Source organism: Pantherophis guttatus, chromosome 5 (assembly GCF_059756535.1).
Source record: "Pantherophis guttatus breed Tessera chromosome 5, ASM5975653v1, whole genome shotgun sequence".
Classification (NCBI taxonomy): Eukaryota; Metazoa; Chordata; class Lepidosauria; order Squamata; family Colubridae; genus Pantherophis; species Pantherophis guttatus.
In genome coordinates this window covers 75,369,364-75,383,190 of record NC_142067.1, presented here as the reverse complement: position 1 = coordinate 75,383,190, position 13,827 = coordinate 75,369,364, and the positions used below count along the sequence as shown (strand labels likewise).

The 13,827-nt window shown below is 37.3% G+C and overlaps 1 long non-coding RNA gene across 1 annotated transcript; it reads right to left on the bottom strand.

Annotated features, from left to right (window-relative positions):
• Positions 1-4,970: 4,970 nt before the first annotated feature.
• On the bottom strand, positions 4,971-12,380 carry LOC148113469 (uncharacterized). Its single transcript, XR_015734501.1, has 2 exons — positions 12,295-12,380; positions 4,971-5,565 (listed from the first exon to the last, which is right to left on the bottom strand). It is a non-coding gene; the product is annotated as an uncharacterized LOC148113469 (long non-coding RNA).
• Positions 12,381-13,827: the final 1,447 nt, after the last annotated feature.

Here is a 13,827-nt window from a genome sequence, read left to right as displayed (position 1 = left end):
TATATCAATGCTTCTGTTGGTGATAACCAATTGGAATTCTAGTGTAGTGTTTTTGTTTTGTTCTTTTCCAAATCTGTAGCAATGCATTCCTCATCAAGTGTGTTTGAAAATATTTATGTGATTTATATTTCTCATCCCACAGGAATGCATGCCACCCTGCTTGCAAGTCATAGCCTTCTATTGTTAACACTCTGTTATTTTTCAGCTCCATCCAATCTTTTAACCATGCTAGACTTGCCACTTGGTGATAAATTTCCCATTCTGGTAACTCCAATCTCCCTCTATCCTTTGTGTTTTAATTTAATCCTGGGCTTTTTCCCTTGCCATATAAATTTAGAAATTAATTTATTTAATTCTTGAAAGAATGTTTTCCCTAGTTTTAATGGTATCAGTTGGATACCATTATCTCAGCAATATATTCATTTTCACTGTTGCAGTCCTCCCTAAAAATGAAATTTGTAATTTTTCCCAATTTCCTAAATCTTTTTTTATTTGATGTATCAATTTATCGTAGTTGTCCTCCTTGATTGAGGAACATTTTGCTGTAAGCCAAATTCCAAGATATTTTATTTTCTTAGTTGTCTTCATTTTTATTTTGTCCTCCAATTCCTTTTACTGACCCTTTGTAAGATTTTTTTGTTATTAATTTAGATTTATCCTTATTAATTTTGAGTCCTGCTACCTCACCAAATTCTTCTATTTTTTGTATCAAATTAGAACCTGTTTCTAATGGATCTTCCAAAATAAATACCATGTCATCGGCAAATGCTTGAGTCTTACATTCTTTCTTCCTATTTTTTTTATTTTATATAAGAATTTTTATTTAACATTTACATCCTTTAACATTCTTGTTACATTTTTACAGCTTTCCAATATTGGCATCTTTGATAATATCTATAACCATTTATATACACATACATTTTATATATTACTTACTAATTTCTATATTCACTACAATTTATACCTATCTATTACATAATAACTATTTTGTTCCTCTATAATATCTTCTCTTATGTTTATACATTTATACATTAATTTTGGATTGTTTCTCCAACCAGTTATACCATCTATTCCATGTCTCGTAATAAATCGATTCCTCTCGGTCTTTCAATTCCATTGTTAACTTATCTGCTTCTGCACATTCTAGCACCTTTTTTATGATCATCGTATTTGATGGAGCAAATCTTTGTTTCCAATTTTGTGCAAATGAAATTCTGGCGGCCATAATTATGTGAAGTATAAGGTAATAAATTTCTTTCCTAATCTTCTCTTTTATAATTCCCAATAAAAATAGTTCAGGTTTCATAGCAATTTTTTCCCCTGTCATTTCCTCTAACCATTTTTGGATTTTTAACCAAAATGCTTTGCTTTGGGGCATGTCCACCACATGTGGAAATATGTCCCATGTTGATGATTGCATTTTCAGCAATTTGGTGCATTTTTTGGGGATGTCTTGGTCAATCTTGCCAGGGGTAAATGCCACCTATAAAACATTTTGTAAATATTTTCTTTATAGGCGGTCAATGATGTCATCTTATAATTTGTTACCCATAATTTTTCCCAATACTCTAATTTAATGCCCAAAGTTTTTTGCCCAAATTATCATCATTACCTTTACCGTTTCCTCCTCCATTTTGAATTGAAGAAGGCATTTATATATTTTGGTAATTATTTTCTCATCAGTCCCAGTTAATATTTTGTCCATTTCTTGTTGGTCAGTTTGGAATCCATATACTTCTAAATCTTTTTTATATTTTGTTTGTTTTTGTAAATAGGGCCACCAATCAATTTTAATTCCTTCATCCAATAATTTTTGTCTAGATTTTAAATTCCCTAATCCATCTAACAGTTCCTCATATGTTACTATTTTGTTAAGATCAATTAAATTAGGGTAGACCAAGGCTTCCATTGTCGACACCCATCTTGGGATTTTTGGATAAAAGTTCCTTTTAATTTTCATCCAAGTTTCTAATAGTACTTCCCTCACTTGATGCCTCTGGAAATACTTGTGGGATTTATCTTTTCCATCCCAAATAAAGGTATGCCAACCTTTCTGCAAGTCATGGCCCTCAATTGTTAACATTCTTCAGAGATTGTTAAAAGACTTGAAAGAGAAGCGGCAAAGTGAGACTCTTCCTTCCTAATTTTTAAACCCCTTATTTCCTGATCTTCTCTGATTTTTGTTAGAAGGGTTTCAAGTGATAAAATAAATAGAAGACGAGAAAGAGGACACCCTTGCCTAACCCCTTTTGTTATATCAATTTTTTCTGTCAACTACCCTGGCTATTTATTTAGTATATATTTTTCCCACCATTTTTTCTAATCTTTCCCCCAATTCCATATAATTTAATTGTGTTGTAATAAAGTTCCAATTCAAATTGTCAAAAGCCTTTTGGGCATCAAGAAAAACCAGAGCAGTTTGCTTTTCCGGATGGCTTTCATAATATTCAAGAACGTTCATTACTATCCTCATGTTATTTTTAATTTGCCACCCCATCAGAAAACTGTTTTGGTCCGAATGTATATAATTATTCAAAAAAAAAATTAATCTCTCTGCTATTATTGTTGCAAATGTTTTATAATCTTTGTTCAGCAAGGAAATTGGCCTATAATTTTGGATTTGTTGTATATCAGTGCCTTCTTTGGGTATGAGTAATAATTGCCTCTGTCCAGATTGCCGGAATTTTTGCTACTTCTATCGCCTCATTATAAGTCTCCAACATTATCCATTGTAGTACCTCTTGTGTGTTTTTATATAGCTCAATCGGAATCCCATCCGGGTCTGGTGTCAGTGCTAGAAACCTGACACCTGACAAAAGAACCTTTATTGTTCTTTTGTTTTTTCAAGGCTATTTCAAATTCATTTGTTTTTATTGGCCTATTTAACATTTCTTTTTGTTCTTCAGAAATTTTATTCATTTTGGCCGCTTCTATGTATTGTTTAACTTTCCCGTCTGCTATGTCTTCCTGCTTGTAAAGCTTTGCAAAGAAGTTTTGTATTATTTCCTTTTTTTCTTCTCTCCTACACTGTATTATACCATTTTCATCTTGTAACTGTTGTATTATTCTCCTTCCTTTTTCTTGTCTTAATTTATATGCTAGCCATCGGCCTGTTTTATTCGCATTCTCAAAATTGTTTCGCTATCCTAATTTTCTGTGCTATTTCTTTTTGTATTATCAAATTAATCTTATGTTTCGTAATGTTCCATTTTTCCTTTATCTTTTCATTTTGTGGGTCCTTTTGTACTTCATATTCAATTTTTTAAAATTCTTCCCGCAATTTTTCTAGTTGCATTCTCTTTTCTTTATTTTTCTTAGAATTATATGCAATGGTCAATCCCCTTATATAGGTTTTTGTGGTGTCCCAGAAGTTTTGTATCAAAGTATCTTCTTTTTTATTTATTTGAAAAATATTTTCAATTCCCTCTCTAACATCTGTCTATATTTTTTTATCTTTACACAAATTTTTATTCATTGTCCATCTTTTATTTTGTTTCTGGCCTTTCCATTTTAATGTAATTGGATTGTGATCAGCCCAATCATTTACTCCTATTTCAACTTCTTCTATTTTATTTTGAATTTCTGCTGTTGTCAGGCTATATTGATCCTGGACCACAATTGATGTGGGTATGAATAAAATGTATATTTTTTATGTGTTCTATGTGTCTCTCTCCATATATCTCGCAGATAGAACTCATATACTATATCAAAAAAGGCTCTTGGTAATACACTTTTCTTCTTTTTATTTTTTTTAATACTTTTATAATCTCTCTCGACTTCCACTACAGAATTAAAATCCCCAATCATACAAATCCTTTCATAATCCAAGTCCAGTAATCTCTTATGTACCTTTTTAAAGAATTCGTGTTGATTTTTATTTGGTGCATAAATTACTATGAGTAGCATTTGTTTCTGTTCTATCTCCAATTTCACCATCAAAATTCTACCCTCATTGTCTGTGTATCTTAAATTTGATCTTATTTTTTCCTTGACATATATGGCAATACCTCCTTTCTTTTTATCTGCTAAAGTTGTGTATAATATTCCTAATTTTCTAATAGTTTTCTATATCCTTTTTCTATATGAACCTCTTGGAGGCATATCACTTCAGCTTCCAGTTTCCTTAATTTATTAAATGTTAGTGCCCTTTTCTTTGGGATATTTAGTCCATTTATATTTACCTTAATTGCTTAATTGCTTCTCCCATCTTCTACTTGATCTGTCTTTTTATGTTTCTAGTCTCTCTTACTATCCTTCCTTTTGCTCCTTCTCTTTCTACCCTTTCTTTTTCTTGTTTCTTTTGTAAATCTTTCTCTGTTTCTATTTCTTCCAATTTCTCTTCCTCCTGGCTTCTAGTCTCTAATTCTTCCCTGCTCCCTTGGTCACCCCCCTGCACGAAATGGTGTTCATAAAATTCCTTTGCTTTCTCCAGTGTATCAATCCCATACTTTTTCTCTTGCCATGTCACAAGTAAACCCTCAAGTATTAACCATCGATACATTACTTTATATTTAATTAGTTGAATTGATAAAAATTGATATTGGTGTCTTTGATCTCTTATCCTTCGTGGTACCTGTTTCAATGCTATGATTTCTTTGCCTCTATAAGTTAACATTTCCTCTCTTGTCCTCTTATACACTTCATCTCTTATTGTTTGTTTCGTGAATTTAATGTGTACCTCCCTCGCCAACCTATGCCTTCGTGAGTAGTTTGTGTATATTAGATAAATTTCATCAATGTTTCATCTTATTTCCTGTTTATCTTTTCCTAATATCTCCGTCATGATTTCTGCCATTTTCTCTCCTAAATCCTCTTCTTTCTCTTCAACAATATTTTGAAAACTAAGGAAATAAGTGTCAGGGTGTTGATTAATCCCATTCTGAATGTGGGATAATTGCACCTGATTACGAGGGGTGGATGGAGACCTTTCCTTTCAAGTATACTTTAAGAAAACAAAACCCGAAGATATATTCTAAGAAAACTCATTTATTTGTTATAAAGAAAATAAAACATCTTACTGATCTAATTAGTTACATTTTGAAATAGTTCATGCCAGCTGCTTCTCAGCAGCCGGACTTCTGGCAAGAGAACAAAGGAAAGCGAGTGAAGGAATGTGGGGTGGACATGCGCAGTTTAGCTTACTGATAACAATTCTTGGCAAGCTATGGAAAGTCTGATAGTCCAGAAATGAGAGCTCAGCTGGTAAATAAAAGAACGCAGTGACAATCCCCTTCTTTTGCCAGTTGAGCGAATATCAGGTACATCATCAAATAAGGCACATCTTCTTACGCAGATACTCGTGTTGAGCTGCTGGAAGTGGTTTGTTGAGCATATCAGCAATTTGATCATGTGTAGATACATACTGCATTTTAACAAAACCTTTTTTCACTAAATGTTTTATGTTTTGATAACGGATGTCAATGTGTCTGGACCTAGAACCTGTGAAATGTGATTCAGAAATATAAACCACCGATTCATTGTCTTCCATCATGGTGATTGGTCTGATCGGGTGTGTCCAGATATCTGTGACTAAAGCATCAAACCAAGTTAGAGAATTCCATGCATCTGAAACACAAGCATATTCAGCTTCAGTAGAAGAACAAGAATTTAAGAATCCATTTAAGAACATCATATAACCTGAAGTACTTTTACGTGATTTCTTATCACTTGCCCAATCAGAATCTGCATAACAACATAATTCTGCATAATCAGTATGTGTTGGTTCTAACAATAACTTCATATGTTTAGTGTATTTTAGGTATCTCAATAATTTCTTAATGCATGTCCAATGAAACTGTTTTGCCTTACCTACATGTCGAGATAAGAGGTTAACACTAAGTGCAATGTCGGGTCTGGTCCAACTACTAATGTATAACAGTGACCCAATAACTGAACGATAAAGTGTTTGATCCTCGAACTCAGGGCTTGCTTCTTGTGTCAAGTTGTGAAAATCTGTTTGCATGGGTGTCTTTGTTGTGTTAGCATCTTTCATTTGCAATGATGCAAAATTTGTTCAATTTTATCTTCTTGTGAAAGACTAAACCCCTTCTGTGTTTTTTCAATCTGAACACCTAAATAAGTGCTAATATGACCCAATGATTTCAATGTAAAATATCTCTGCAAAGCTTTGGCAAAAATTTCACTCATTTGCTTATTTGGACCAATATAAACAATATCATCAACATAAACAAGAACTATCTCATATGCATTGTTAGATCTTTTTGTGAACACGCACTCATCAGTTTTGGACTTAATAAAGCCCATTGAATTTAGTTTGTCAGTAAGACATAAATACCACATAAAACCAGACCGTTTCAGACCATAAAGACTTTTGTTTAGAAACCAGGTATCCCCTTCTTGCTGTCGGAATCCTGGAGGACTTCTCACATAGATCTCTTCATCTAGGTCTGCATGTAGATAAGCCGTGTCAACATCAAACTGGAAAACTTCTAAACCAAGGATAGTTGCAGTTGCTAAAGCAATTTTTACATTTTCAGTTCGAACTGTCGGTGAATAGGTATTTGTGTAGTCCTCAGGATAACGTTGAGCGAAACCCTGAGCTACAAGTCTGGCCTTGTACAGTGACTCACCATTTGGTTTCTTTTCGATTCTGTAGACCCATCGAGTGCCAATGACCTTTTTGTTTGCTGGAGGTTTTGCAGGTGTAAACACTTTAAGTTTCTTTAGACTGTCCATTTCAACCTGCATTGCATCATACCATTTGTCTTGCTCTGAATCAGGAAGCTGCTTGATTTGTGTGAAATTATCAGGTGGAAGTGTAACATTGCAAATCAAAGGCAAGGGTGCTTTTGTCAGTTGCCAAGAATGTCGTTGTGGAGGGATTCCTTTTGTAGCCCTCTTGGAATGTCTCGTAACAACAGTCCAGTCTTCTTCTGCTTCGTCCTCGTCCTCACATTCGTCGCTAGCATCAGCATTCGCGGCTTGCGAAGACGGAACATCAGGTTGAGAAGAACCAGTGGAATCTTGATCATCAATCTGCTCAGCATCAGCAGTATCATCTCTACGAAAATAAACTCCAGGATCATTGGAATGAATCCTGGACCAGTCAACATCTTCCTCAAAATTAGCAGATTGGGAAATCAAAATTACATGTTTAGGGTCAATAAATTTGCTCCATTTTGAATTATCATCAATACCCATAAATCTCAGTCTCTTTGCTGCTGGACCTCCTTTTCTTCTTTGAGCTAAGGGAATGTTCACCATAGCATATGAACCAAAAATATGGATGTTTTTAAGATCGGGCTTGTAGCCATACAACATGAAGAAAGGAGTCTGATTCATTACACTGCTCCAAGTACGGTTGACAATGTAATTTGCATATTTTATAGCTTCACCCCAGTATATCATATCAAGGTTGGCGTCTTCTAGGAGACAGCTCATCATGGTTTGCAGTACCCCTTGTCTTCTTTCTATGACCCCATTATGAGCCAGTGTGTAAGGGGCCAAAGTCTGATGAAGAATTCCATTCTTACGCATCCAGTCCTGGAAACGCTGGGACATGAATTCGGCACCACGATCACTCTGGTTTCTGGCGATGCGAACTTGGTGTTGGGTAAAAACAAGGGCTGCAAAGTCTTTAAAGATCTGAAAAGTCTCAGATTTTTCTTTCATAGGATATACATATCTAGAGTAATTATCAACAATTGTTAGAAAATATTTTCTACCACCAAATGATGGCGGAAAAGGACCAACTATATCAATGTGAACCAAATCAAAAATGCATGTTGACAGGCATGTAGCGCGTTTGGGAATGGCTGCTGCTTTGGATTTAGCCCTTTTGCATACAGCACAATCCAAAAACACCTTACACCCCTTTAGATCTAAACCTTTTGCGAACTCCGGCATCTTCCTAAGAACACGGAAACTGGCATGCCCCAATCTTCTATGCCATTTATGGATACACCTAGAATGCAAAGGTTTACCAGTTAGTGAATTCTCAACATTAATAGTTTTATGAGGAACCTCAGGCTTGCTCTGAGCAACCTGTTTCCCGTTTTTCTTTTTGTTGGCTTTAGGAGCCTTTGGAACAGCAACAGGATCTCTCACTGGAGCATCTCTCTCTGGGCCTGTGCTCTCCCTTTTTGGAGTTTGTATACTTGCCTGTGTTTGCAGTTTAGGCTTTGGCTTTAAGTAATAAACACCACCAATTAATATGGTTTCAGCAACAATATCTCCATCTTTAACTATGTAACTTGCTTTTTCAAGGTGGTGAACCTGGAATTTTAACATTCTAGACAAGTGACACTGACTAAGCAAATTACTGGTTGCTGTTGGTATGTAATAAACATCAGGAATGAATGCATTGAGCTCTTCAACATAAACAGTTCCTTTTCCTTTGACCTGACAAGGATGATTTGAAAAAGAATAAAATTCACATAGTTCAGGTTCAGGCTGTGAAAAGTTCCTTTCTGTAGGTAACATGCAATGCTGCAAAGTCCACAGGAGTCGTCTGTTGTACTATGGTTGAGGTTGTGGATCATTGGTTAAAGCCAATGTGGCGAGTGGAGCTTGTGGATCACGCCAGGGACCACGACGACCTTGTCTTCCACCTCTGCCTCTGCCTCTGGAGTCTGTTCCTCTGGGCTGGTACGTGACGGGAGCTGGAACTCGTTGGGGACAATCCCGGGTGGCATGTCCCACATGATCACAGATGTAGCATCTTGGCATCCTTGAAGCATAGATCCTTCCTTGGAAGGGGCGCCTAGCTGGAGCTCTTGATGCGGGTGTCCTCTCAAGTGTGGCATGGCTAATATGAGTGCTTCTTCTTCAATTAAAAGTCTGCATACATTGTCCACTGTGCGTTGAGCAATAGGGGCTTGGTTAATCTTTGTAATGGCATCTTTCCATTCATAATTCAAAGAGTTAATAATAATGCTGATCATTTGAATATCATCAATGTTATAGCCTCTTTCTCTCAATTCTCTTCTCAGTCCTTTCAGTTTGGTCAAATGTCCTCCAATTTGTTCACCAGGTTTCAATCTCGAACCATGGAATTGAGACATGAGCAAACATGAAGATTCAATTGAAACAGGCCTGTAGCAATTTTCCAATTGGACCCAAATTTGTTGGGCTGTTGTATCAGGCGAAAATGTAGTCGCCTGCAGTTCAGTATCCATGGACATTAATAATGTTGTGCAAGCTTTAATCTCTAAGTCTCTTATTGCAGGGGACCAAGGCTGAGCAGGGGGGTTAAAAACCATACAGTGAGTGCCTTCTCTACGAATCTCACTGACCCAGGCCTTATAATTCTGTCCTGACATCTTTAATTTTGACTCACCAGCTAGTGGAGCAACAGACAATGCCTGGTGAGGAATGTGCATTTGAGGTGCTGGCTGTGGAAGTAAAGGCACTTGTTGTGCTGGAGGTGGACCAGGAGCTGGCCATGGTTTTACAGCTGGAGGCATGTGTGCATGCATTTGTGGCTGCTGTGGCTGTTGCACTGGAACCTGCTGTGTTCCAGCTGCCATCTGTGCTTGAGCTGCAATATTAGCATGACCTGCTGGAGATGCAGTCATTTGCCTTTGCTGCATTAAGCTTTGTTGTGTTCCATCTAAAAGGACACCAGCACCACCAGGGGGTGCTTGAGTTTGGGCCTGTGGAGACACTTGTGGGATTGCAGCCTGAATCTCTGAATGAGTTAGAGACAGGTGTGCCAGGGTCTGCTGTAATAATTCAAAATGTTCATGTAGACTACGTTGCCTTTCAGCTTTCTCTAGTAAATTACTTTCGCCAGCAGAGGGTGCTGCACCTTTTGTTTCGGGCAGCTCAGCTAATCTCTCTGCATACGTGGCACTTGGAACTTTAGAGTACAAATGTGACATATGCACAGCTCTCTGTTCTGATTGGCCTGACACAAAATCCACCAGGGGGTGTGTCTTTGGCTCTGAAGAAGAAGCCAAAATGGCGCTTTTAGAGAATTTGAAGTCACGAGATTCTCCCTTATCTTGCTCAAGCATAGATATAGCCATTTTTGCCTGGGATAGCTCCTGTTCATAGAATTTTATACGGTCACGATAGGCTTTCATAGCCAGCTCATCCAGGGTGAGCTCAAGGGTGCGAGGAGAATAATGATTTCTCTCTCTGCTTGGGGGTGAAAATGCTCGGCCGTTTGTAAAAACTTTGGCCTTGCACCAAGCGTTACAAAATCAGAAGGCTCTGGGAGGACTGTTTGAGAGCATGCATATTCAGAAGGCAACGCTACTGAGCTCAGTTGTAGCACGTTATCTTCAAAAGCAGTTTCTCTCTCATCTTACCTGATGCCTTTTTAAGAGCATTTCATCTGTTACTTCTCCCACGGCTTCTAGTTCCAGGTGTGTGGCTGTAGCAAGGGGCTGAAATCTTGAGGGTCTTTCTATCTCCTGCTCTTCATCCGAAGAGGATAAAGCTCTGGGCTTCATTTTGCCCTTTTTCTTCTGTTTCGGCATCTTAGCAAAAATAATCAGTAGCTAAAAACTAATTGCCTATGCGCTTATCATCAAAAGTAACAAACAAGGAGAAAGCCATAAATTTTGACTGCCCTCTGCTACCAGATGTCAGGGCGTTGATTAATCCCATTCTGAATGTGGGATAATCGCACCTGATTACGAGGGGTGGATGGAGACCTTTCCTTTCAAGTATACTTTAAGAAAACAAAACCCGAAGATATATTCTAAGAAAACTCATTTATTTGTTATAAAGAAAATAAAACATCTTACTGATCTAATTAGTTACATTTTGAAATAGTTCATGCCAGCTGCTTCTCAGCAGCCGGACTTCTGGCAAGAGAACAAAGGAAAGAGAGTGAAGGAATGTGGGGTGGACATGCGCAGTTTAGCTTACTGATAACAATTCTTGGCAAGCTACGGAAAGTCTGATAGTCCAGAAATGAGAGCTCAGCTGGTAAATAAAAGAATGCAGTGACAATAAGAAGCTTTCGCCATTTCCAAAAATACGATAGATTCGGCCAGCTCTCTATTTATTTGCATAGATTTCTGTTCCCACATTTCCATTTGGTTATCAATCTGGTCAATTTTTGTTTCCACTTTTTGAATTCTCTGTTCATTTTCTACCATTGTTTGTTTTATGTTCCCTATCTTATCATTCATGTTTTTTATCTCACTTTTCATTTCCCCCATTTCATCTTTAATTTCTTTGTGGTGTACTCTCGTCTCCTTGTGGTTATCTGCTATAGCCTCCTGGGTCTTCATCATTGTTTCCTGTATCAATTGTAATGCTATCTGCATACTTTGTGAGCTCATTGCCTGTTCTGTTTTTTCTTTCCCTATCATGGTCACTATCGATCTTTGGCTTGTGGGAGAGTCTGTTGGTGTAATGTTTGTGGCTGCTTTTTTGCCTGTTTTAGTTGTTGTCGCTGTGCTTGACATCTTTATTGCCTGTACAATATTTTTCCACGTTAACATATATCAATATGTTTTAGGATTTGAGTTCAAGCTGTTTGCCTTTACTATACTTTAACAGCAATATTTTCCTGTTTTCTTTCTCACATTTATATACTATATTTTATAATATTCTTATCACTTTTATAACTCTAATCACAATACTTATAAATATACAATTTTCTAAATGTCTATCATCACTCTTATTTAAATAAGTATATTTCTTTACAATACAATATTATTTTCCCATCAGTTTACTTATTCAGTTATATCTCTATACCTTAATTCAATTCATTCAAACCATTTCATTTAAATTAATATCTATCCTTCTTGTCAGTTATTGTCCACTTGTGCCTATCTGTTGCAATCTTACATCAGCCTTCTCTCCAGATTTTCCTTGCCTTCAATATATCCACAACTCCACCAGATGGCACCTCTTCTTGTCTTCTTTCCAATAAATTCAATGTCTCCAAAATATTCAATAAATACCGTCCCCTTCTTTGTGATTTATTAATTGTAGTTATCTTTTCCTTCCTCGAAATTCAGTTCCATTAATTAATGCTAAGTTCTCCATTGTCCAATTATCCCTTCACATTTTTATAATCCTCTATGTCCATTTCTCAAAATCCTTCAGTCACCATTTTTCATTCAATCATTATATCCCCAATGCCATCTTCCGTCTACTCTCCCATTCACAATCTCTTTAATCTGTTCTTAATCTTTTCTATTTTATCAACTCCTCTATTTGGACTCTCCCCTTCTTCATGCTTTTCTTAATCCACACTGTTTCCCAATTCTCAGCTTTGCTCTCTTTTAGTGGCCGCCTACTTGACACTTTGTGTCTTTCCTCATTTTTGCCTTACTAATTTCATGCAGCCTCTCGCCAAAACTTCCTCACCTCTTTCTGGGATTCCTCACATTTCTGGTACGAAGCTGTCATTTTTAACTTTTCGCTTCCCACTCTCGCAGCCACCAGTGCTCCAGGCTGATCTTAAAGACTGGCTCTTTCTTCACTAGGTTTTAAGAGTGCCGCTCCTATGTACTCCAATTTTCTTATCTTGGTCTGCATGCAGAGTTGCCTGGTTGCTGTGGTGCAGCAACTCTCTCTCCTCAAGAAAGCAGAACTCTTGAAACCAGCATCATTTCAAAAGGAAATTTTATTGGGAGATAGTGATAGCAAGAAAAGCAAGGCAGCATCTGAAATTTTTGCTCAAAACTGTTGAGTTATAGAAACCCCTCCCCTCTGTCTAGTCCGAAGGCAAGCCAATCTACAGGTGCGAAATTGTTGTGAGAACCTCAAGCTGAGACGGTGATAAGAAGTTGTTCTCAGGCATGGTTTGCTCATTTCCTTGGAGCTGAGACAAAACAGATGCTCATTCCCTTGGTGTTGAGACAAAACAGGCTATTCCCTCCCCACTCCCATTCCCAGGAAGGTACATCCAAGTAAAAGAAAGACCAGAGACAAGGAAAGATTGTAAACTGGCATCCAGGCCCTCCCCGCAGGAATGGCAGCATTCCGATAGGGATCTATGGGGACCTGACATGCTGCCCACCCCCCAGGAGAAAGAGAACGCCACCTGGAAGAGACAAGAAAAGAGAGGGAGGAAGAAAACAGAAATGATTAGTTAGGTTTATCTGGGTGTTAGGCAAATAAAGAATCCTCACATGTAGTCCATATGATACAAGATATTACAAATCCTGTGTACCCAATTAACTGATTCATTCAAAAATCAGATCTGGGACTGCCTGATATTGGAGTGAAGATTTGGGGAAAGAACCATACATAATTTGAGGTACGCAGATAATACACTATTGACTGAAAATAAGGAAGATCTGGGAGGGAGATGTTCTGGATAATCAAGGCTGAAAGTGAAAAAGTAGGATTGAGTCTTAACATCAGGAAAAGAAAGATACTGACAACAATTGCAGATGGACATTAGCTGTTTAAAATCAACAAGAGGAAATTGAATTAGTTCAAGAATTTATCATCTTGGATCAAAAATTGTTCACAATAGCAGTTCTACTCCTGAAATCAAACACAGGATAACATTAGGCCTCACTGCAATTGTTAACATGAATAAGATCTGGAAAAGCAGAGATATTGATATAAATACAAAAAGTTGGCTAGTTAGAGCAATAATCTTCCCTATAATGATACATGCATGTGAGAGTTGGACACTAAGAATGCCTGCTCAAAGAAGAATAGATACCTTGAAACTGTAGTGCTGCCATAAATTATTGTGTGTACAATATACACAAAATGAGCCTCAGTGGTGCAGCGGACTAAAGTGCTGTTAAGTGCTAGCACTTAGTTGCCAGCTGCCTGCAATTAGTGCAAGTTCGAATCTCACCAGGCTCAAGGTTGACTCAGCCTTCCATCCTTTCGAGGTAGGTAAATTGAGGACCCAGATTGTGGGGGCAATAAGCCAAC